This window comes from Myotis nattereri, assembly GCF_964212035.1.
Source record: "Myotis nattereri genome assembly, chromosome: 1".
Classification (NCBI taxonomy): Eukaryota; Metazoa; Chordata; class Mammalia; order Chiroptera; family Vespertilionidae; genus Myotis; species Myotis nattereri.
Genome location: NC_138075.1, coordinates 183,261,332 through 183,288,341, shown reverse-complemented (window position 1 = coordinate 183,288,341; position 27,010 = coordinate 183,261,332).

The window sequence follows — 27,010 nt, the reverse complement described above, 5'->3', positions numbered from 1 at the left end:
TGGAATGGGCGAGGTGCTTGAGTGACAGGCAGGTGCTAAGGAGAGTGGGTGAATGGCAAAGCTTTGTTTTTTAGTTGCTTCAGATACAGTCAGAGGCTGGATTATAAAAGAAAGTTGGAGCCCCATTCCTGTTTTCAGTCCTTCCCATGTAGAGTGCTGCATAACTCAGCCTCCATTCAAACAAACATAGAATAAATATTTTTTTTTTTACTTTTTTTGGTTAATCCTCATGTGAGGATATTTTTCCACTGTTTTTTAGAGACAGTGGGAGGGAGGGAAGGAGGGAAAAAGAAAGGAAGGAAAGAAAGGAGGGAGGGAGGGAGGGAAAGAGAGAGAGAGAAACATTCATGTGAGATAGTCACATCGATTGGTTGCCTCTCACACATGCCCCGATGGGGGCCAGGAATCAAACCTGCCACCCAGGTATGTGCCCTTGACTGGGAATCGAACCCACGACCCTTCAGTGCACAGGCTGACGCTCTAACTACTGAGCAACAACAGCAAGGGCTAAATATTTTGTTAAATACCCAGTTGAAGGGGAACCAATTAACAGTCAGCCTTGGCTGCCCCATGTCTTGTCATCTTGGTCAAAGACAGGAAGATCTTTGGGAGAGAGTTAGGCCTAATGTTCAGTATTCAATTAGTACTTATAGAGCACCTGCTGTGTGTCAGGCACTGTTGCGGGAATACATCAGCGAACACACAAAAGTCTTTGCGCTTGGGAATCATGCTAGTTTGGTGGAAGGAGGTATAGGATAAATTTTAAATATGTTAAATTATAAAGTATGTTAAAAAGAATAAGGTTAAAATAGAACAGAGTAAGGAAAATGGGGTGGTGTGTGGCAGGTGGGGGTAATGTGCAAGTTTGCATTTTTCACAGGACAATCAGGATAGAACTCCTTGAAAAGATGACCTCTCAGCAAAGGTGACTTCCGGAAAGAGTTAAAAAAGTGAGGCTGGCCTACATGAGGGAAGAATTTTCCCAGAGGCAGAGGAAATAGATAGGGTCAGGGCTGTGGCCCCATGGTGAAATGTGCCAGCGCTTTACAAGAATAGCAAAGAGTAAATGAGGAAAAAAGTAGGAGATGGGGTCAGAGAGGTAGGGCAGGGGATATCGGGTAACCAGATATGGAGAGCCATGTAGAGCAACATAGGATTTTGATTTTACTTTGAATAAAATAAGGAGGACTTAGAGGATGAATGATATGATCTGGTTGATTTATGTTTTAAAAATAAAATCCTACCAGACATGTCAAATATAGGCTAAAGGAAGGGAGAAGCAAGGACATCAGTTAAGAGTCCTTTGCAACATTCTGGAGAGAGATGTTAGTGGCTTGAAAGCAATTTTTAGCAATTGAGGTGGTGAAAATTGATGAGATTATGAATTTAATTCCAAGTGTAGAGACAATAAAAATTCCTCAACAGATTGGACATCTATATGAAAAAAGAAAGGGAGGGAGGGAGATAGGGATGGAGGAAGAAAAAGAAAACTCAAGGCTGCATTTCAGGTTTGTGGTCCGTACCACTGGAAAAATGGAGTTGCCATCGACTGCTATGAGGAAGACTTCAGGTAAACAAGTTTAAAGAGAAGATGAATAGTTCCATTTGGCACCTGTTGATTAGAACTGCCAAGACAGTCAAGGGGAGATGCTGAGAAGGGCGATAAAAGTCTCAAACTTAACATGCTCAGTACCAAACATTTGGATACATCATCTGTCATCCCCAATCCAAAGCATCTCTCCTGTTTCTCAGGATATAGAAATTCTATTCAAGACAGAAACCTCACTGGACTCCCCATCTCTGTCCCATTCCATACCTAATTATCAACAAAGATGAGCAGTTCTACCTTGAAATCTATTCATAATCTAATCATTTCTCATTCTTTGCAAAGTCAGTAACTCAGTCCAAACCACCATCATTTTTATCTATTTGTCCAAAACCAAGATAAAATTAACTCCTGGGCTAAATGCGAAACTTAATCTCAAAAATTATTTTATTCTAGTTATTTAAAAATGTAGTAGTCAAGTTTATAAAGTTAGATATTAAACTACCAAAATTATAATTTCCTGGCTCTTACAGTCACTAATAGTGCACACTTGCAATACCAAAGCGATTTCACTTTTCACTCAGGGTGGTATTTGAGGGCAAGCTCTTCCACTGCTGATACTGACGTCTCCACCAAGGCTTTCCTTCTTTTCTAATAGTAGTCCCAGAGCTAAAGACTTATCTCTTCACCTCCTGGGTTTAAAGGTTTGATTGAGGGTGGTGATACATGTCATTGAACCAATCCCACAAACTGGGCATTGCCTGAGAAACATGCTCTTCTGATCATTTTCAGAAGGTTGTTGCCTTTGCTACTACCTGATATTTCTTATAAGTTTGCATGTGTTTACTTTTATCACGATCGCTTTTTTAAATCTGTCCTTAAAACTTGGATCTAGAAGTATGGCAGCAGAACAATGCAACTCTCTCTCAAGATAGAAAAATTAGCTCTGGGCTTTCCATATGTACCTCAGTGGTTATTGCATGAGCACCAACAGCAGCACCTTCTCTGTAGTCACATGCTGGGAGAACCATGTAAGGTGTCATGTAAGAAATACTTGGACATTCAATGTACTTCACGTTGATCATTTCTTCAGTAGGTTCTCAAAACAAAATACTTTTTCCTCAAGCAACCCTTTGATAGTGAATCCTGTCCTGTTGATATTTTGCCTGCCAAATGTAAGAATATGCCTTTCTTTTGAGTAGTCTTTTGTTGTTGTTAATCCTCACCCGAAGATATTTTTTCCATTGATTGATTGAGAGAGAGAGAGAGAGAGAGAGAGAGAGAGAGAGAGAGAGAGAGAAACATCGATGTGAGAGAGACACATTGATTGGTTGTCTCCTGCATGTGCCCCAACCGGGGCCAGGGATCCAACCTGCAACCCAGGGAGGATCCCTTGACCAGTAACCCCCAACCCTTTGGTACTCAGGCCAACACTCTAACCATTGAGCATGACCAGCTAGAGCTTGAGTAGCCTTTTTAACATGTAATTCATATTCCATCCTTTTTGGACACCTTGTATAAGTCCTTGATAAGGTAGTTCAAAAATTTCTTGTAGGTCATGTAACTTCTCTTTTGTTGAAGAATGTTGATAATGACCCACCATCTCCTGTCTCCAATTCAGTAATCCTGTTATATTTTTTGGTGCTATAATTATTTCCTGAACACACAACTAAAGGGTGTGAACAAAATATTGATTGCTATCCTTGAATCACAAATAGCTTTCACCATATCTATTCCACCATCAATGTCAACCACATGACAATATCTTTCCTCATTTTCTATTCAATAAATATTTCTTCAATCAGATTCACTATGTTGTTAGCTATGAGAAATCCCACATCTCTCTGCAAGCTAGTAAACAGAAACAAAGTTGAATTTATCATTAATCTACCAGGCTGTCAAACTTTAAAAAGACATATGGTTGTCTCTGCATGCCCAAATGTCCAATGTATGATTTACAGATGTAATATATTTAATGCACTGCCTTTGTGTTCAAAGCATTTATAACTCAGAAAAAAGATATTTTTTGGTAGTTTGTTTTCTAGAAGAAACTTTTATCTAACATTTATGTACATACATTAAAAATTCTTCATCTTTAAGTACTGAAAATTGTACACAGGCTTAAAGAATCATTTTAACAATTCTTTTATTTAAATGCTTAGGCTTCATAGACTCATAACTATAAGGAATCATCTTCTGAAAAGATTCAAATGGAGTCCATATTTCCAGACTTGTTATGTAAACAAAATGTATTTAGGTACCTTATGTTTCTCTAACATTTTATTTTCTTCAAATTTTTATTACTTTTTTTTGCAAATTTTTATTATGTTTTAATCGAATATTATTTTTATGGACATTATTGAGTATGATTACAGAGTTTTTCATTCCTGTAAATACTAGGGTGCCTATTTTCACCCCAACTAAGATATAAGCTTAATGGATGCAGGAAATCTTCTTTATTCACTGCTATATGTTTGGTACCATACCCAAAGTCAAGCACATAAAAGACAGTAAATATTTGCTGAATGAATTAATGGATGAATGGATGCATGAATAAATGAGTGAATGAATGAATACATTGCAGCTTCTATAAAGAAGAAAAGCAATCTACTCATATTGACATGGAAAGTTTACAACATAGTTACAGAGTAGCATGCCTTTTATATAGTCACTTTGCTCACCATAGTATCTTAAGGAGTATCTTAAGGAGCTGGCTTAAAGTGTGGTGTATGGGAGGACTTCACAAGTATATGTTGAACAAATGAATGAATGAAATAAAATTAATACAATAGCTTCAATGGTTGCAATAATTTTCTCTAGTCTCTCAACATTTCAAACGACTGTCTTCCATTCATTCATTTGTCCATTTATTAATACTTTCATGTAATCAATGATCTTTCTAACATGCAAATCTGATGACATTTTCCTGCCCCAGATTCTTAAATGGCTCCTCATACTTCCAGGATAAATTTTTAGCATCTGTAATAGGGCATCCAACACTTTTTATTATCTGTATTCAGCAAACCTATGCATATCTCCTGCCATAGCTTCTCATGCCCTCCCCATGCCTTAAGTGTTATCAACACCAATTGCTTGTAATTGCCTAAATATACCAATACCATGTTATTTTATTGTTCTGACAAGAAATCTGCTGTCACCCTTACCTTTGTTTCTCTATATGCAATGTGTCCTTTTCTATGTCTGCTTTCTTTCTTTGTGTTTTATTTCTTATTGGTTTCAGAGAGGAATGAAGAGGGAGATAGAAACAGCAATGAGAGAGAATCATTGATCAGCTGCCTCCTGCACACCTCTTACTGGGGATCAAGCCCGAAACCCAGGCATATGCCCTGACTGGGAATTGAACCGTGACATCTTGATTCATAGGTCGACACTCAACACTGGACCACACCAGCTGGGCTCTGTCTGCTTTTAAGATTTTGTCTTTATCATTGGTTTTGAGGAACTTAATTATCATGTGCCTTGGTTTTTCTCTCTTCGTGTTTCTTGTGCTTAGATTTTGTTTCTAGTTTTTATTAAATTTGGAAATTTTTCATTACTTACTTCTTCAAATTTTTTTTCTGGTCCCACCTCCCAACCCCTTCTCTTCTTTGGGACTACTCCAATCCTATATAATAAAAGAACATCCAAACAACCGGTTGCTATGATATGCGCTGACCACGAGGGGGCGTGCGTGGAACATAGCAGGCATCAGCAGCAGGTAGCAGAGTGAGGAACATGGCAGGCGTTGGCTGCGGTGGGATGGTAGGGCAGGTAAGTGGGGGCGCCAGATCAAGCTGGGGCACCAGTCACTGTCATTGGGATGAGCCTCTGGTGGTTACTGAAAATTCTTTGCTCCTGCATGTGCCATGGTCCCACCTGGTGCTCACACCTGCTGCCAGCGCCAGCCCCGCTTTCACCCACTGCTGGCGCCAGAGCTACTGCTCATACCTGCTGCTGGCGCCAGCCCCAATTGCTCAGTGCCATCAGTGGATGCAAGCAGCAGCTGCTGGTCCCAATCGCCTCTCAAGGCTTCTCCACCTCCCCCTGCTCCTGAGGCATGATCAGGGCCACAGCTGCTACTCGTACCCGCTGCCGGTACTGGCCCACTTGCACCCACAGCCAGCATTGGAGCAACTGCTCATACCTACTGCTGGCACCCAGCACCAGCCCAGATCACACGGCGCTGTCAGTGGGTGTGAGCTGCCGCTGCAGGTCCCGCCCCAGTTGCCCCTGAGGGCTTCTCCACCTACCCCTGCTTTTGAAGGGTGATTGGGGCAGCAGCTGCCACTTGCACTTGTTGATGGCACTTTTCCTGTTTGCACCCGCTGCTGGCACCATCACCAATCACTCTATGCCATCAGTGGGTACGAGCAGGACCGGCACCATCAGCATGTGGGAGCAGCAGTGGCAGGAACAGGGCTACTGGCAGACAGGGGGCCGGGGGTCGTGGCGAGAGGGGCACAGAGGATGGGCCTAGACCCACCCCTGTGCCCACTACAGCCTCACGGCCCACAGTTTCTTTCAAGGTACACGAATTTGTGCACTGGACCCCTAATATAGTTATCATTGTTTAAATATTCTTGTCTGCTTATTTTAACATCTGTGTCAGTTCCAGGTTGTTTTTGAGTGATTAATTATTCTTTTCACTATGGATCTTATTTGCTTAATATTTTGTATGCCTGGCAATCTTTGTTTTAATGACAGACATTATAAATTTTAACTTGCTGGATGCTGGAATGGAGTTCAGTTACCTGGAAACAGTTTGATCTTATTGGGCCTTGCTTTTATGATTTTCTAGGCAGGGCCCAAATGGTACTCCCATCTAAGGCTAACTATTCGCCACTACTGAGGAAAAACCTTTCTGAGTATTCAACACAACCCCCCATAAACTATGAATTTTTCCAGTTTGGTGTGTGGCAATAAACAACATTCCTGGAACTGTGTTAGTACCAAGCACTGTTTTCTAATTCCTTGGGGTTATTTACCACCTTGTAGCTTTCTCACACACATGCTGACTATTCAAAGAGAAGCTTTTGCAGGTCTGCAGGTTTCTCCCTCTGTGAAGTGATCTCCTTTGTGTAGCCTTGTCATGCAAACTCTAGCCACTTTGGTCTCCCTAGGTTCTTAGTTCCAGCTCCTTAATTTAGGGAGTCTACCAAACTCTGCCTGGGTTCTCCCTCTGTTATGTTTTAACATTCATCTTTATTATTTTCATTCTTAATGGACTCTGAGGTTTTTGGATCAGAGATAGATTTCTTATTATGCTCACAGCATGATCAATAGTCAGAGTAACACAGCAGCATCATTCCCGATGATAACCACATATGAAAAATTGTCCTTATGAATGGCAAGCTCACCCTACAGCTGAGGGACACAGAAAAATAAATTTTCTGTGCTTGTGAACAGGAAAAAGAACCCCCTCTTCCATTTCTGAGAGAGGTTCCTTAGATTTATCTTGCTCTAACCTTTTATAATGTAAATAAATCTCAGGGCGGGGGGGGGGGGGGGAACATGGGGAGGCGATTCCCAGTGTCTCCAGATTTTCAACACAGAGATGTTTCCAAATTCCAAGTTTTACCCTCCCTTGAAATGTAGACACATATCTGAGGGATTAGGTAAATCTCTCCGGAATTCTCACTATCTATTCAGCTGTAAATTAATTTCTAAGACATGTCCGTTGGTCAGATTCCAAGTTTCAGTAAAATTTTTTCAGAAAGCCCTACTGTGCAGAAACATGAAAACAGTTTCTCTATAATCCCACATCCATCCCAAGCACATCACCTGGAAACTCTCTCAAAATAGTTAACTAGAACAACTGTTATCTTCCCACTGCTCAGGAATCACTTTTCTTTGTTGCCTAATGTCTAGTGTTTTGAAAAGTGATGTTTTGTTCCAGATGAGAAAGTAAATCTAATTCCTGTTACTCCATCTTGGGAGGAAGCAAAAGTCTCATGCTGCTTCATGTTTCCTTGCCTTTGCCCTTATTCTTCCCTGTTTGGTATTCGCTTTACCATCACACACACATGCACACACAAAAGTCCTCTCCTTATCCACTTCCCCAAAATTCACATCTTTCTTTCAAGTCTCAATTAAGAGTCTTAACTCATATGTAAGATTTTCTTGACTCTCTCAAGCACATTTTAGTATCTATAGTGAACATGGTTCATTCCTGCCAACAGGCATCTGTCCTCACTTCTAACCTAACCTTGATTTAATTGAGGTTTTCACCCTCCCCCATGCGGCTATGTGCTTTGAGAGAGGCAAACCACATGCCTGCTCCAGATTCTAAGGGTAATCTCATTCTTCTTGGCAGTGATTTGGACGGAATAGGAATGTAACCCAGGTCTGGCTAATGAGATGATAGAAGTTGGCTAGTGGACTTCCGGAAAAAGTTTCTTCACTCCTAAATGAGATACAGAAAGAAATGTTTTTGTTCTCCTTCTATACATTTTTTTGTTTGAATATTGTGCTTCCTTATTAGCAGTATGAGAGTGAAGCCAACACTGTTAGAGCAGAAAGATGTAAAAAATTGGGGTCCTTATAATATCTCTGGGGAGAATTTCTCAACACTCAGTTATATGCAATAATAAGTTTTCAAATTATTAAAGATGAGTTGGGTTTCTATTTCTTTCACCAAAAATATTCTCACCAATGAACTACCTTTGCTCATAAGTGCCCATATCATTTTGTAGATGCTCCTTTTCAGCTGTGGTTGGCTGCACATTTGCCTTCCCTAGACTCTAAGCCTCTTTGAGAGTTAACAGGACACAGTGCATCATAACCTTATACAGAGTAAATGCAGAAGGTACTTGGAATGAATGACTGTTCCTAACATCTCCAGAAGGTTGTGTGATTTCTATCAATACTGTTTATAATAGCTAATATGTATTAAAAACTGAACCATATGCCAGCCACATGTATGTCTCCTGTAATCTTTCCAAGAATCCTGTGGAATAGGTACTATAACAGTATTATATTTATTTTCCAGTAGGAAAACTAACTGTTTAGATTATACAGTGGTTCTCAACCTTGGCTGCACATTAGAATCATCTGAGAATCTTTTTAAAATCCTGATTTCTGGGCCTCATCATCCAGAAATTCTGTTTCTTTGTTACTAATGTTGTGGCCTCATCCCACTAGAAAATCTGGAGACACTAGTTTAGAAAGTTTAGTAACTTACCCAATCTTATTCAGCTGGGAAGTGGTGGAACCTGTTAGGAGCTCAGCTGAACTGTCAGGTGTCAAAGTAGCCAATTAAACAAATAAGCCAAAATGAAAATAACAATGAAGCCTTTAATCACTTATATAATAGTAAAAGCAAGAGGAAAGAAAGAAAGAAAGAAAGAAAGAAAGAAAGAAAGAAAGAAAGAAAGAAAGAAAGAGGGAGGGAGGGAGGGAGGGAGGGAGGAAGGAAGGAAGGAAGGAAGGAAGGAAGGAAGGAAGAAAGAAAGAAAGAAAGAAAGAAAGAAAGAAAGAAAGAAAGAAAGAAAGAAGGAAGGAAGGAAGGAAGGAAGGAAGGAAGGAAGGAAGGAAGGAAGGAAAGAAAGAAAGAAAGAAAGAAAGAAAGAAAGAAAGAAAGAAAGAAAGAAAGAAAGAAAGAGGGAGGGAGGGAGGGAGGGAGGGAGGGAGGGAGGGTGGAGGAAGGAAGGAAGGAAGGAAGGAAGGAAGGAAGGAAGGAAGGAAGGAAGGAAGGAAGAAAGGAAAGAAAGAAAGCACCAACTGCCCCCTGTTCATTATCCCCCATGGAATGGCTCACTGGTCAAAAGTCAGGTGAATTGGTACAGATGTGGGCATCGTCTCAATGTTGGGGACCCTAAACAAAAGAATCCTGCAGTTTCATGGACCCCAGGGCCTGGGCAGAGGTGGGAAGAGTTAGGATATGAAAATACTGAGCACTGAGTCACACTAGGGGAAAGTACCTTCATATCCCCCCTCCCCCTGAGCCCCAGAAGAAGGCCTTGGCAGAGGCATCTGAAGAAGACCTTCACCTAAGTCCCCAGTTAAAGAGAACTAGGTATGAAGATGCCTGGGCCAGGAACACAAATCTTCAAAACGCATGACCAGCCAAATGGGCCTGCAACTCCCTTCAGAGACTGAGCTGTACTGGCTGTGCACTGAGTCAGGTGTGGGGAGGGCGGCTCTCCCCCATGCTATCTGTCAGGTAGAGCCTGTGTAATTGTTTATGATTGGACCAAAAAATCACACATGGGATTACTAACCAGGAGCCAGACTTCTTAGGACCCAAGTCTCTTAACCACTAGAGTTTGTCTTTGAAGAAAAAAAAAAGAGAGAGAGAGAGAGAGACCTTAATTTATTAATTTCTATCTGCCCTGAAAAAGTCTAGCACTGGACTTTGTTACATATTACACGTAATTAAAGAGAATTGAATTGAACTGCAGAGAGTAGAGAGGATAGTTGCTGAAATTCAACTACTAGCCAAAAATCCTGCTATAGTTTAACTATATTTCTTCCAAAAGAAATAAATTGATACTTCAGAGGCATAACTCATTAGTTCTCAGTAGATGTATTCAGGATCCTGCTAATGAGATCTCCTCAATAAATTCTAAAAATGTTTCAGGTTGTTCGTATCATGCTCAACTACTTCATTTATTACCTTTTCTACCTTGTCACTGAACTCATAAGTATTTCATCAATTATCATAAAATTCCAGATTATTTTCCTCTTTCAAGCAAACCAAGATGTCTAGACACTCAATAAATATTAATTAGTGAAGATGATGAAGGTTAAGTTCATGTTTCTTTCCCCTAATTGCTTTTGAAGACCTTTAGCATCATTTAGCATTTGATTGGAAAGTTTTGGAAGAGCCCATTTCAAATCTATACATTGTTGATTAATATTGCCATCTTTCTTTGTCCAAAAGGCATTACAGTCATTAATTCCATATTCAGAGTGACGGGAACAGATTCAATGTACTCTGAGAATCCTAATGAATTAAACCCTTTCTGTGTTGCTGAACTCAGGAGATGCCAGAACAGCATTCTGTTCTGGGGTCACTCTCCTTCCTCTCCCTCCTTCAGTAAAGCAGGGTTATGCAAAATCAGTTTACAATGTCAAAGTGAGAACAACAACACGAAACCCTATCCATCCGTGTCTGGTTTCTCATTCTCCGTAAGTTAGAATGAGAGAAACCCCTGGAAGGTATCAAATGAGAACACAAAGTGAATTTATACATATTTTAAGTAACCTGTCCTTTATAGAAGTTAAATGCTCTCTGGGATTTGTTAACTTTCCTGAACTTTCCCCTTGACTAAGCATAAGCCTCTCTGGCTCTTTTCTATCTCCATTCCCTTTCACTGTGAGCCTGTCCACACCCTCCTTCACCCCCCCATCCCCCCCACCACACACACACCATGGTCTTCAGGTCTTTAAGTAGCTAAGCTCTCCAATGTGTGGAAATAACACCTTTTAGCCAAGAGACATATGAAAACATGCTCAAAGTCATTAATCATCCAAGAGATGCAAATCAAAACAACGAGGTACCATCTCACACCTGTCAGACTGGCTATCATCAACAAATCAACAAAAGACAAGTGCTGGAGAGGATGTGGAGAAAAAGGGAACACTCATGCACTGCTGGTGGGAATGCAGACTGGTGCAGCCACTATGGAAGACAGTATGGAGTTTCCTCAAAAAACTAAAAATGGAACTCCCATTTGACCCTGTGATCCCACTTCTAGGAATATATCCCAAGAAACCAGAAACACCAATCAGAGAAAGTATATGTGCACCCCTATGTTCATAGCAGCACAATTCACCATAGCTAAGATCTGGAAACAGCCTAAGTGCCCATCAGTAGATGAATGGATTAAAAAAACTGTGATATATCTACACGATGGAATACTATGCTGCTGTAAAAAAGAAGGAACTCTTACCATTTGCAACGGCATGGATGGAACTGGAGAGCATTATGCTAAGTGAAATAAGCCAGTCAATGAAGGAAAAATACATGATCTCACTCATTCATGGATAATAAAGTCCATTATAAACTTATGAACAATAATAGATACAGAGGTAGAGCTGCCTCAAACGGATTGTCAAACTGCAGCGGGAAGGCCGGGGAGGGTTGGGGGGCAGGAGGGAGGGGGGTAAGAGATCAACCGAAGGACTTGTATGCATGCATATAAGCATAACTAATGGACATAAGACACTGGGGGGTAGGGGAGGCCAGGGGATTGTCAAGGGTGTGGGGGAAAAAAGGAGACATATGTAATACCCTTTGTAATACTTTAAGCAATAAAACAATTTTTAAAAAAAGTTTAAAAAAAAACGTTGTTTTAACCTATCAGATAACCAGGATAAAGATGCTACAATTACTGAACAGCCATTCTCTCTCATATGGTGTGCTCACTCTGTGCTGTCCAAATGTCAGAAAATAACTCATTCAATACTTACCCCAGTCCTGGGTTTCTAGCTCCATTTGAGGTTTTAAAGCTTCAGGCTCAGCTCTCTTAACAGATACTTATAATAAGATTTTACAAAGCAAGTTTCTAATTTCTCCTCCAATCAGGCTTCTGTTAACTGCAACTTCCTTTCTCCCTTAACTCCCCCTTGTCTACCATGTAACAGACCCTTCTCCCCAGATAGTTTGTCTTCTAAGGTGCAATGGATTGTAGCTTTGCTATATTATGATCACATAAGATAAAAACAGGGAACAGATGATTTACGAGTAGAGTAACTGAAGCAGCCACTGGCATTTCCCCTTTTAATTCATTCAGAAAGAGTGCACACTGTGGCACCATCGCTGGGGTCCCTATTTTAAGCTATGAAAAGAGGGGAGATGGAAAGTGCAAGGGAATGGTGTCTTTAGGTACATAAAGCAGACCATGTGATAATTTCTCCAAAGATGGGGGCCTATGATTTTCTTTTCATTAAATTAGTTGACTGATTGAAGCAAATCACAAATTTCTAAGGGGTTCAGATAACTATATAAGATTAGCCCTGGAAGTCTGCATTAAGTTTAGACAGAAAAACTTCTGATCTTGGAGAACTGACTCCTTTGATATACAAAATAGATCAAAACTATCTTTATTCTGCTTTTCTCTCTCTGGGTAGAAGTTTGCAGATAGTAGAGCTACTTTAGATGATGAAGAATATCCCTTTGTATTCCCAAAAATCAATGAAAAAGGAGTCAAAATGCCTGAGTTCTAATTTACAACCACCTTGGATCTGGTGCTGTGGATAACCAGTCTTTCTGAGCCATAGTTTCTCATTTGCAAAATAAGGATAAGGGCACCTTATTCGGAGGCTACTGTGCATAGCCCTTTGTCAATTCTAAAAAGCTGCATAAATACAATGGAACATTAATAGAAAGATCCAGGCACATTTCCAAACACATCGTCACATTAAAAAAATCGGGAACTATGGGTTTGTGAGAGCCATAGTCAAAGCTCCTGACATAGGAAGGAAGATATTTTCTGCATATAAGGCATGTGTGTTTTCACCCTGAAAAGATAGTAAGAATTCCCTACCAAGAACTGAAACTTACCCTCATCAGGTATAAGTCCTTAGTACACTGCCCTGTACACTAAGCAAAAGCAATGTTGACCAGAAACACAACAAAATAGATTATTTTGATATATACAATAATTATACTAGTATCTAACATTTATGAAAGGCTTGCTATGTGCCAGGCACTGTTCTAAGCACTTTACTAGATTTATCTAATTTAATCCTCCCCGTGATGCAGGTGCCATTATGATTATTTTACAGATGAGACCTATAAAAGCTAAGTAACATGCAGAGGTAATACAGAGGTACAGAGGTAACAGAGACTTGAACTCACACTCTTAGCCACTTCTTTACTCTTCCTTCTTTCAAGATCTAGATAATTAATCTTTCCAGAAAAGTGTGGAAAGTCCAACACCCTCCCAGGATTCCTGTAAAATCTTGGGAGGGGACAGGGCATTGGAGCAAAGAGCACTTCTCTATCAAGGTTCCCTTTGGCTCTCATCTCCTGCTAATGATTTCCCTGTTTGGGACTACATCAGCCCAGAAGTGACCCCAGGCTGTTTATCATTTTCCATGCAAAGATTTTTTTTTGAATATTTCTGGAGATACAGTTTACAGTCCAGTAGTGGAAACAACTTGAAATTTAATTTTTTTCTTAATTAAATTTATTGGGGTGACATTGGTTAATAAACGTATATAGGTTTCAAGTGTACAATTCTATATTATGTCATCTGTATATTGCATTGTGTGCCTACTACCCAATCAAATCTTCTTCCATCACCATATATTTGACCTCCTTTAACTTTTACTACCCCCCAACCTCCTTCCCTCTGGTAACAACCATACAGTTGTCTTGAGATTTTGTTTGTTTTTCTTGTTTGTTCATTTGTTGTTTTCAGTTTTATATTCCATATATGAATGAAACCATATGATTCCTGACTTTTTCTGTCTGACTTATTTTGCTTAGTATTCTCAATATCTATCCATGCTGTCACAAATGGCAGTGTTTCATATTTTCTAATGGCTGAGTAGTATTCTGTTATATATCTTACATTTGCTTTATCCAATTATATACTGAAGAACACTTTAGTTGTTTCCATGTCTTGGCCACTGTGAATAATGCTGCAATGAACATAGGGCTATATATATCTTTGAGAATAAATGTTTTCAAACTTTGGGGGTAGGTGTCCAGAAAAGGGGTTGCTGGGTCATATGGTAACTCTATCCTTAATTTTTTTTAAGAAATTAGCTCATGTCAATTCTTTTTTATTTAATATATTTTTATTGATTTCAGAGAGGAAGGGAGAGGGAGAGAAAGATAGAAACGTCAATGAGAGAGAATCATTGATCAGCTGCTTCCTGCATCCCCACACTGGAATTAAACTTGCAACCCAGGCATGTGCCATGATCAGGAATCGAACCGTGACCTCCTGGTTAATAGGTCAAAGCTTAACCACTGAGCCACACTGGCCAGGCTCTATTCTTAATTTTTTGAGGAATCTCCATACTGTTTTTCATAATGGCTCTACCCATTTACATTCCCACCAGCAAGAATGAGTTTTCTTTTTTCTCCACAACCTCTCCAAGACTTATTGCTTGTCTTGTTGATAATAGTCATTCTAACAGGTATGAAGTGCTATCTCATGGTAGTTTTGATTTGCATTTCCCTAATAGCTAGTGAAATTGAAATTCAATTTTAAACAATTCTGTTTCCATGAGAATCCAGGCAATTTCTACAACGTGGGCTCTAGCCTCCTGCCTTGTTGCCCAGCTGTCCTCTCTCTATCTTTCCCCACCCCCGCTCCTGTCTCCAGTCTCTTTACTCCCATCCTCAAATTCCTGTCCCATTCTGCTGTCTCTTGTTTCTTTAGTTCCTGGCAACCCATACTCTCAGGATCTCATGTGTCACCCCAGTGAGTTAACAAGATAGTTTCCTAATCAACGACAGTTCCCTCCCAATGAGAAATTACAAAGAGAACATTTTTACCTTGACATATATTCATTTTAATAAACATTTATTCTGGGAGGTAAAAAGAGGGGATGGTAATACATAAAACCAGAGTGATTTTTGATATCATGAATTCTCATACTGCTAAATCCCTAAAGAATAATTAGTAGAGGAAATCAGAAACTCAAAGTCACTGTGATTATGATGATCACATTTGCATAACTCATCTTAATCCATTATAAATTCATTACAGCAGAGGAGTACTCTCACACCAAAACATTAAAATATTCTGTTATTGGGAGAGAAAACAACCTGGTGACATGCCAATATGCCATATTTTTTATAAACTATCTTCTTCACCCAAATATTCTGGCAGCTTCTCTGGCCCATGAGATATCCAACTAGAAGCTAATTCACTCCAGTTGTCAAAACAGTTGGCTTTATCAGCAGGATTCCTGGGTTGTAGACATTTGCTTTATGCTCTCTAACACAATCAATTACTTTCTCCTACTGCACTCCCACTTTGTTAATGAGTTCACAAAATTGTAACTTAATCATAAACATATTGGTAAATTAACTCTATCTCTTTTACTTGCCCACAGCTACCACTTTTCATCCATTCTTTCATTCACTCACCAAATATTTATGGAGACCTTTCGATGGTCAAAGCCTCAGAGATACAAGTAGGAAGAAGCATGGTGCCTGTCCTCAAGGATCACCCAGTGTAATATGGGAATCATGCTTTACAAATATGTTTAACCAAGAATTACAAATGTTACTATTCATTCATTGGACCCATGTTTTGAGGCTCACCAGCTATTCTAGGCATCCATCTTATATTAGCTCATTTAAACTCCACAACACTACCACTTCGAGGGGAGCATCATTAGCCTAATTTTACAGGCAATATAACTGGTAATCAGAGAGGTCAAGTAACTAGCCCACAGTAACTGGTAAATAGCTGTTAAGGGGCAAAGCATAGATCTCAACCAGGTACGTGTGACTCCAAGTACTTTGGAAATAAAAAGGAAGAGGTTACTAACTCTAGGCAAGCAGTAAAGGCTTTTTAGGGCAGCAAATATTTAAACGAATCTATAAGGAGTTCACCATCCTATCTAATAAAAGAGAAACATGGTAATTAGCATACGACCGCTACCCTTCCCATTGGCTAATCAGGGTGATATGCAAATTAACTGCCAGCCAAGATGGCGGCCGGCAGCCAGGCAGCTTGAAACTAACATGAGGCTTCCTTGCTTCAGTGACGGAGGACTGCAACGTTCTCCGCCTGCCTTGCCGGCCTCTGAGCCTGCAGTTCAAAACATAGTAACAAATATAGAAGCTAAACAAAACCCCAGAAACCTGCTTTCAGTGAGCCGGGATCTCAGAGCTGGAGTTATACATTTGTTTCGATTATAGAAACTAAATAAACCAGATACCTGCTTTCAGAAGCAGAGGCCTAAGAGCTGGAGCCTCAGAGCTAAAGCTGGCCCAGAATAAAAAAAGAAAAAAAGAAAAAAAGGAGCACTTGGGAGCTTTAGCCTTCAGCCCCTCACCCAGACTGGCCAGGCACCCCAGTGGGGATCCCCACCCTGAAGGGTGTGTGACCAGCTGCAAACAGCCATCATCCCCTCACCCAGGCTGGCCAGGCACCCCAGTGGGGACCCCCACCCTGATCCAGGACACCCTTCAGGGAAAACCAGCCAGCCCCACCCATGCACCAGGCCTCTATCCTATATAGTAAAAGGATAATATGCCTCCCAGCACCGGGATCAGCGGAGCCAAGAGGCCTCCCGGCACTGGGATCAGCGTGACAGGGGGCAGCGCCCAAACCCCCTGATCGCCCTGCAGCTCTGTGTGTGACAGGGGGTGGGGCCACAACCTCCCTATCTGCCCTGCTCTGTTCGTGACAGGGGAAGGCGCCCCAACCTCCTGATCAGCCCTGCTCTGTGCCTGATACGGGGGAGCTCCCCAACCCCCTGATCGCCCTGCGGCTCTGTGTGTGACAGGGTGCGGCGCCCCAACCCCCTGATCGGCCCTGCTCTGTGTGTGACAGGTTGCAGCGCCCCAACCCACCCCCCACGGGCCCTGCTCTGTGTGTGATGGGGTAGAGCCATAACCTCCCCATCGGCCCTGCCCTGAGTGTGACAGTGGCGGCGCCCCAACCCCCTGATCGGCCCTGCTCTGTGGGTGATAGAGGGCAGCGCCCCAACCCCCTGATCGGCCCTGCTCTGTGTGTGACAGGGTGCAGCGCCCCAACCCACCCCCCCACGGGCCCTGCTCTGTGTGTGATGGGGTAGAGCCATAACCTCCCCATCGGCCCTGCCCTGAGTCTGACAGTGGCGGCACTCCAACCCCCTGATCGGCCCTGCCCTGTGTGTGACATGGGGCGGTGCCCCAACTCCCCTATCGGCCCTGCTCTGTGAGTGACAGGGGGGAGCTCCTCAACCCCCTGATGGGCCCTGCTCTGTGCGTGACAGGGTAAGGAGCCCCAACCCCCCTGATGGGCCCTGCTCTGTGCGTGACAGGGAGCAGCGCCCCAACCCCCGGATTGACCCTGCTCTGTGCATGACAGGGGGTGGCACCGCAACCTCCCCATCGACCCTGCCTTGAGTGTGACAGGGGGCGGTGCCCCAAACCCCCAATCGGCCCTACCCTGAGCGTGACTGAGGGTGGCATCGCAACCTCCCAATCCGCCCTGCTCTGTGCATGACAGGGGGCAGCGCCCCAACCCCCCAATCGGCCCTGCTCTGTGCATGACAGGGGGCGGCGCCCCAATTCCCCAATCGGCCCTGCTCTGAGCCCGACCAGGGGCTGCACCTAGGGGTTGGGCCTGCCCTCTGCCACCCGGGAGCAGGCCTAAGCCAGCAAGGCATTATCTCCCGAGGGGTCCCAGACTGCGAGAGGGCACAGGCCAGGCTGAGGGACCCCCCCCCCTCCCCCTCAGTGCACAAATTTTTGTGCACCGGTCCTCTAGTCTAATAAGAAAAAGGATGGTATTTATGGTGGAAAGAATTATATAGTGAAAAACTCAATTATATGTTGTGCCCTGGCCCAGATTACCATTCCACTGAAGTGGAAAAGTGATTACAGGCAATCCTCGGTTATATCGGACTAGACGTACGTAGTTTCGTAGTTACGTCACCATCTCCCATTTATTTATAAAAAGAAAAAGTTCCATCATTTCGACATATGTACATATATGCTTTATGTTTTTTATTATTTATTTACCCTAAGTAAAGGTCAGGAATTGTTAGCTTTCTTTTAAATTTTTTTACTGTTTCACTTCATTACTGCTGTGTATGTGAGTGACGTAGTTGTTTCTGTAAGTGGGTTCTGACTTACGGCAAAAATCGCCTTATGTTGCGCAGTAGGAACGGATCTCTGATGTAACCCGAGGACCTACGGTAATTAAGACCAGTCACTCTACTTCCAATACTCCCCAGAGTTGACAGGACCCTCCTTGAAGGCAAGGGTCATGCCCTACTTATTTGGTGGTCCTCCCAGAGCCCAATGCAATGTCTTAAAGAGACAGTGCTTAATTGTTGTTTGAAAAGTGAGTTAAAGAGTGGACAGTGAGATGAGGAAAGGAAGGGAAGGGAAGAAGGAAAATACAACAACTTTTTATCACAGGGCATCTTATAGTGTTTATTTTTTCAAAATGTTTTCAGGGTGCTAAGTCAATTTTCTTATCAATCTCCTTATGAGAGAAAATTGCTGGTATATAATCTTAGCAACATGATTATACCTTTTGTGATGATCCAGCAGCCACAACACTTGACATGTGCTTCAGTCATTTTAGAAATAGCTATGTGTGTAGCTCTGCCTAAAATGGTAGAGTTAGGTGGACAACATCACCCTTTGTTAATAATCAATTATAGCATTATACTTCTGTAATAATAGCAATGATAGCTTGCAGTGTTTACAAAATTTACTTTCAAGGTAGTTATACCTTTGTCATCACCTCACCATAACCCTGTGAAGTCTTTCACAGGTTATAGAGCCATGGTTCAGATAAGTAAGCAATGGGCTCAGGGAGACCAAACTCCAGGTCCAAACCCAAGACCTCGATTCCTGGTCCAATTTTCTTCCCATTCATTCAGTCTACTTCTTCAGGAAGAAAAATAATTTATTAGAGGAAATATATTTCAGAGTGTCTCTTTGTCTCCTTCTCTCTCCAATTGTTTCTTTTACATGCACACACACATTTTTGTTTCACTTTGCAGAAATCTGAATTTGTTCTGAAATACAATTTGCCTCTACCAGTTTTAACCCTATTCATCTGTCCTTAGGTGGTCTCCTTATCATTTTGATAATGGTTGTTAAAGTGAGTCATGAGTGAGGTTGAGTGGTGTCTCATCCTGGCACTCCGCCTGCCACCATGCTCCTATTATTAATTTTATTAATTTTTATAATCCAATGGGAGTCAATATTTTCATTCTGACATAAGTTAACTTTTACTATGCCTCACAGTCATTCTTCTCATACATCTGCCTGAGTTTTTGTTTTTGGTCTTTTCTTCACACCCCCAAAGTGAAAATCACAGTTTTGATATGTTTCTGGTTTGGATACTACCTAATCCCACCTCAACCACACAACTATGAAATTGAAAGGGATATTTTATTACATGTATAAGCCCTCTCAGAATTTAAAAAAAAAAAACTATATGTAAGATTTTTAAGCCAGTTGAATAAGTTGGATTATTTTTAATTCTTCCTCATTTATGTTTTGAAAACCATCCTAGGATCTCTTCTATCTTCCAACTCTATTGGGGTTGTAGAAGATAAAAAACGCACCTGGTGTCTGCAACTCAAATTAATCACACATTGGAAATGGTTGAGAGGGAGGCTAGGGAGGGAATAGAAGCAAGAAGGGAACATGTGATGAGTCATCTCATTAAGCAGCAGCTAATGACCAGCTTGCACTGCTAAATACCTCAAAGGAGTTGAGTAGATGCTTCCCAAAGTCAACCTCCAATAGTCTGGAAGTGAACACCCAAATAGTGGTTAAAGCTGATGGGAAAACTACCGCGGGCTTGAACACAACGTAGCTGGAGGTACTCATACAGATCTGACTGAGACAGGGGGCTCAACGTGACCTTCTTCCCTGACACAGCTCCCCCATGCCATTTGTTTTTTCCAGTTCCAGCCAAAAGGTGGCCAACCTTTCTATGACACCTCAAGTCCACTCTGGTGCCTCAAGGTACCACAACTTATTTTGGTTCAACAAAGAGTTATAGAGAGTCTACTGTGTGCCAAACATGGTCTAGGTGCTGAGTATCGATAAGGTATAATCCTTGCCATTGGGAGCATTCAATCCAACAGGGGAGACAGATATGTAACATCTGTGATCAGGGAGATATTCAACATATATTGACTATTCTCATACTATAGTCATCAACCAGTTAATAGGGATCTTGTTCAGTGCACATGGGCATGCCAGCCTCAGGCCAGCCTTGTATGTACCACATGATAAAACCTGTGGCAGAGGTCTCTAGAAGATGCCATGGGAACTCAGAAAACACTTAGCTCAAACTACTACATGGTCAGAATCCTGGCCCGTTGAGAAGAATTGTTTAGACAAATAAAGTGAATAATAATAAAGATAATGACAAAATTATATATTTAATACATACCATGTACTAGCTCTGTGTTTATAACTTTCCAAGAGTTACATTATTTGATTCTCACAGTATTACCTTTTAACAAATGAGGAAACTGGTTCTTAGTGATACCAAGTGAATTACCCAAGATCACACAGGGTTTAAACAGGGTTTAAACTGTAACAATCTAGCTCCAAAAAGTTTGCACTTATCCCTGAAATTTGAGGTGTTGATGCTGAGAGAGAGAGAGAGAGAGAGAGAGAGAGAGAGAGAGAAGGATGTCAAATTTAAGGATACAGAGAGACTAAAAGAGCTATTCGGGGGGGGGGGGGGGAAAGTGGGTTTCTTATCATTTCCATACTGCAAAGGTGAATTGGGAATATTTTAGGTAAAGAGAGATTGGTGAAGTCTTTATTCAAAAGGCCAAACCCAGGTCAACATAAGTAAAGGTAAATAGCACGTAGGACAAAGCTAACAGTCACTTGTCTTAAGAACCCTTTAGAATGAAGGACAGGCAAAGAGAACGAGCCATTAGGCAAATATTGTTCAAGGTGTCCAGTGGGCATAAGAGACCCTCGTCACAACGCTGAAGAACCTTGCTAAAAAGGTTAAAATAAAGCTGTTTTCTGAAACATGCTTCTGAATCACAGAAACAGTCCCCTGGTATGCCTTTTATCAATTTCATGGAAACAGCCTTTTGCATCTAAACATCTGTTCCCACTGCCTGATCTACATGTAGAATCACATAATTTTCTCCTGTAGGCCTTTACAACCGAGGGTGGGGAAAGAGCTTTAATGTCAGTCCACGAGAACTATAGCTTCACTTGGAGGCAAAATAGCAGAACAGAAAAAAATAATTTTCCAGAATAATTTTTGAAAGATACTTTTCATACTGAAGTCCCTAAGTAATAAGATAAGGGTGAAAATGTCACCAACAGAACTGATTTTTCATGGTGCCCTTCTAAGAGTCCTATGTTCGCAGGATCACAGGGGGAAGGGAATTTCTATCTGTGGGTTTAACAACAATACAAAAGTAAGGAGCAAATAGCTTCCCCCACTCTCTTCTGTCCAAATGCAAAGATTTCTATTTGAAAAGGAGTAAGTCCAAAATGACAATGTTAAGAGTATCACTGAGGAACAACTTACTATTTAAAAAAAAAAAAAAAGTAATATTATCCAGAACAGCCAATTCAATATTGAAGTATCCCATTTCTGGGTTCATTGCTCACTTCTTCCTTCTATAAAAGCCAGAGAAAGGGACAGAATATATGCCAACTTGGGTGATGGCAATGAATGTTTACAAATATTTCTTTACTTCATTTAAACCTAGCAGTACTATTATTTTTATTTCACAGGTGAGGAAACTATAATGTAATCAGGAGATTAAAAGGTTGAAATATCCAGAAAGACAGAGTCAACCCTTACTCAGGTCATCTGACTCTAAATCTCATTTTCTTTTCGCTGTACTGTACCTAGATCTCTGAAGGCCAAAGCTAAAACCTTTCTGCAAGTTCCATATCTAAGATAGTTTATATTTTAAAAGAAACTTTCAAGTACATTCAAGTGATTTCTAGATTTCTCAATGTCAGCCACAGAGAACAGGCAATATTTTTTTGCCCAGCCAGGCCTCTCTGATCTTTGAAGTCACTCTCTGACCTTTGAAGTCACCCTCTGATGGCTCACCTGGCTAATGAAGCAGAGTTTACCCACTGTGATACAGGCGGCTTACATTTCATCTCCATTCAGCAATTGCAATGGCCTAGAAGATGGTTCTCAAATTAGCACTTAAAAGATGCCCCTACGAGCTCTCGGGAATTCTGGTCCAATCAGTATGGGAAATAACACAGGGATCTGGATTTCTTAACAAGCACCTGCAAGTAATTCTGATGCAGGATGTTAGTGGATCTCCCAAAACTGGTAGGGATTGGGTAGAGGGTAAGGATCAGGTGAGAGAAGAGGAAGTGGCAGAGGTAGGCAGAGGATGGGTATGAAGTGCCCTCTAAGCTCTCCTCAGGGATTTAAACTTTATCCTAGCAATACTGAAGAATAATTGAGGTTTTTAAGCAGGGACATCACATAAGATATTTAGACTTAGGAAAAATCTTGATGGTGAAATACAGAGAATAAACTAGGTAGTGGTCCTCAACCCTCCTAATGCCGCAACCCTTTAATACAGTTCCTCATATTGTGGTGACCCCCAATTTCATTGTTACAAATTGAACATAATTAAAGCATAGTGATTAATCACAAAAACAATATGTAATTATATATGTGTTTTCCGATGGTCTTAGGTGACCCCTGTGAAAGGGTTGTTCGACCCCCAAAGGGGTCGCGACCCACAGGTTGAGAACCGCTGAGCTAGAGGGATCAAAGACCGGAGGCAGGGAGAGCAGTTGGAGGCTGTTACAGCAATTCGGGCAGGAGAGGCTGGGAGCTTGGACTACAACAATGGTGGTAGAGATGGAAAGACTTCAAGAAAGAATTAACATACATGAAGAGGCAACACACAATGAAAGGGTTCAATGAAGTGGAAAAGCATCTACCAGCAGAATGTCAACTGCTAGTAAGGGTCTATCAACAAAAAGTCAGCATCACCCCAGAAATAGTCATCTGGGCCCCGGGGAGCATTCCTCGCCCAGAGGATTTCTTGATTGTGCAGCTTCCTTGACTCTGTCTTTTCAGGACACTTATTGTTCATGTTAACGGAGGGAATCCACTGCCTCCGGTCATAAAAGGCTGTTGCTCAGTCCGGAATCCGGGCCATGACCACACTCACCGCAGCCATATGTCTTAGCAGAAGCCTCTCACAAGCAGTTTTATGATTCTCTATCATGAAAGTCCTTCCCAGCCAGCCCGTATTCCCTACGTCACACCTTGTTTATGGGCTCAGGTGCTCTGCCCTTCATTATAGCATCGTCACTCAGTCTGCTATAAAGCTTGGAAATGAACCAACTCAGGTCCTGAGTCCAACATGAAATATATTCAGAGAAGCCTTGGCATGGGCGGCCACATTTGAGTCCCTGGATTCTGTGAACGGCCTCTCATGAGCAATGTAAATCTCATTTGTGGATATATACTGGGTATATATATATATATGTATATATATATATATATATATATATATATACTGGGTATATGTAATGTATTTATTCTGTCTAATAATATTTTTAATCATATCATAAGCCATCTCCCTGAGGCTAGTACAAAAGGTCATAGGCTCAAATCCCACTGAGGTTGCCTCCTGATTAAATCCATTATATTTTTAGCCCACATGTATTCATGTGACTTTATTATTTTTTAAGCAACATCAATCACAGTCTAATAAAGTGATGATCAGTTCCACTGTATCCAGTTAAAGGAAGAAAATTACCAGACTAAAAAGGAAAGGCAGGGAAATTCATTGAAATTGCCAAATAAGAGTGAAGAGGCCAGTTTTAAGAGAGCCAGAAGCCCCATTCAGACCAATTAACTCTTATCTCTGGAGTGGGGCAAAGGCCTGCTTTCAAACCTCTACAAGTATTCCTAACGTGGAGGGCTAGGAACCACAGTCCTAGGAAACATAAGAGGTTTGATGAGGGTTTTTCATCATCCAAGAATCCAAATTTGACATGTTGTGGAACAAAGATTAATCCAAGCTACCTGTGTGCCCTCTTCCCCATATAAAATGTCTACTTCTCTCTTAGCTGAACTTTTAAGGAAAAAAAAATGATTGAAAGACCCTTTTATTTTTCATGTTGTGTTTCAGAAATGAATAGAGCTTTATTATTTATCTTTGAAAAACATAAATCAGACACTGTCATTTTTAGAAATGACTATAGCTTTGTTGCTTTTCTTCATCCTTTAAAAATATAAATCAGATCATGTCACCTCCCTGGAGGCTCACTCCTTATTGGTAGAGGGACAAATGGAAGCCACATGCTGTTAATTTAAATGTTTAAACTGATAGATAAAACCAATAACTTGTTAAACAAAATATATTCCATATATTTTTGCAAATGTATATGTATAGAAACAAAAATCAAAAGATATGTGTATAGATTTTACAGGATTAAAAGTTGGCAAAATATCAAAGATGACTGAATTTAATTATTATTACACACAGGTGAGTGTTCTCGTGATTGGCCAGCAATGCTTGCCTGAGCAATAAAATGAAGATATACATAGCTCATAAATTATTATTTATGAAATGAAATTTATTTTCTTACCTTTATTTCAGTAAAATCAATAATTAAGAAATTAAAAACCTTGTCATAATCAAGATTTTTACATAATTTGTGTTCTATTAAAACAATGTCAAATTAGGTCCCCTTTCTTGGGTTATTTTAGTTCTTAGTTTTATTTTAATTAATTACAACTTGGAGAAACTTTCTCTTGCTAAGACAGTAACAACCAGAAAACTGGGAAAACAATTTGTAAAACAACATTTAGATTAAAAAATAAACCTCAAATTTTACATATCATATTTAAATACTTAATAAAGTTGTACATATTTATTGTTGTTGCTGAAAGTATTACAAATATTTTAACTTTATCATATAAATTATCTTTTTATCACTATTTTCACAAAAAACAATAACTAGAACCTGAAGAACCTATATGATGCGTGTATATGAGTGTTTGTGTGTGTATGCTTGTGTACACATGCACATGAGTGTGTAGTGTTTGTGTATGACATATGTGGAGCCCACAAAAGCACAGAGCCCAGGACCAGGCCTCATCTTACTCGGTCTAAAGGCAAAACTGCTTCCCTTCTTATAACCCTTCAATGGCTTCCCTTAGAATTAAATCTAGCTCCTCACCAAGGACCACAAGATCTTACTAGGTCTGGCTTCTGCCCAGCTCTGAGCCTCAGTCAGCCTCCCCGCATGCCCTCACTCATTCTGTTCCAGCTACAGTGGTCTCTAGTCTGCTCCTGGGACATCACAACCTCCTTCCTGCTCAACAACTTGCATTGCTATTCCCTCTGCCCAGCACAGCTTACTGCCAACTCTACATGGCTGGGTTCTATGGGCCCTTTAGGTTTCAGCTTAAGGCAGACAGTATCTGGAGCAAGTAAAGGACAGGTTCCGGAGCTAAGCTCCCTGGGTTCAAATTTGGCTCCACCATTTATCATCTGTGTGGTCCTGGGCCAGTCTCCAAGTGTCTCCTTCCTCATTTGTGGGAAGGAAATGATCCTACTTTCCCCTGGGTTACTGTGTGCATTAAATTAGTTAATCTAAATAAAACTCTTAGGCCAGGCCTAGCACAGGAAGCCCAATAAATCATAGCTCAAGGAAGCAGAGAGGCTTTCCCTGACTGCTCAGCCCACAGTAGTCTCCCATGCACACACACTCCTTTTTTTTTCATGGTATTTATCACTATCTAGAATTGCATTGTTTATTTTTATCACTGTTTATTGTCTGTCTCCTTCCTCTGGATGCAAGTTTTATGAGAACTAAGCCTTCGCTGAAAGTTTACTGCTATAGCCTCTTGTACATAGTAAATATGCATTGAATAAATTATCCTTTTTATTTTTAAAGACTGCCAACTTTAATCCAAATCAGAGATTACAGATTTGGGAAGAAAAATTTACTCTCCTTTTCCAACTAACACTTCTCAAATTGTGCTTGTTTATGATAGGTTAAGAGGCATGTGCACAGGGCTGTGGCATGCAGAAAGGTAAGTGACAAAGGCAACATGGAGGTCATGGTGCTGAAGACTGCCAACCACTCTCCAACAATGAGAGAGATGTCTTCTAGCAGCCCCAAGAGAAGTGGAATCTTTGCATTAATCCAGTTGATTTAGTCAATGTGGACTTCCCACATGGTCATTGCTTGTTGTTAATGAACAACCTAACTAGTCAGTGACTAAAAACATGTGCCTGGTACAGTGCACAGTCATAAAGTCGGGAGGGAACTACTGCCTAAAGACAAAGCAAGAAACACGGATCTTAATAGATCATCAAAATGTGTGAATAAACACCAACTATAGCAGGGATGCCACACGAAATCATGCCTTCTAAAATAAGCATAAAAATCCTGTTATCCTATACTTTAATCCATTTTTTTGCTATTGTCTTGCTTTCCCCAGATTTCTTGAGAATGCATAACACTGGCATCAAGCCAGTGACAGTGAGAAAATGATGAATTCTAGCACATTTGGGTCATCTTACAAAAAGCTAAGGCTCAAGAATCCATGTAACTTGCCCATAAAGAAGCTGTTTGTTGCCTCTGCAATCAGACTTGGTGCAGAGCATGGAGCCCATGAACACCAATAACAGCAAATCCAAACTAAGCACATCAGAACACACGGATGTCTTTTAATTTAACAAATCTGAATGCTTTGATACTTGTGATTTATTATCTTCACTGGAGGCCACCTGAGGGGGGGGGGGGGGGCTTCCTTTTTATTATCATTTTTTTTAATTACAGTTGATTTTCTATATTATATTAATTTCAGGTGTGCAACA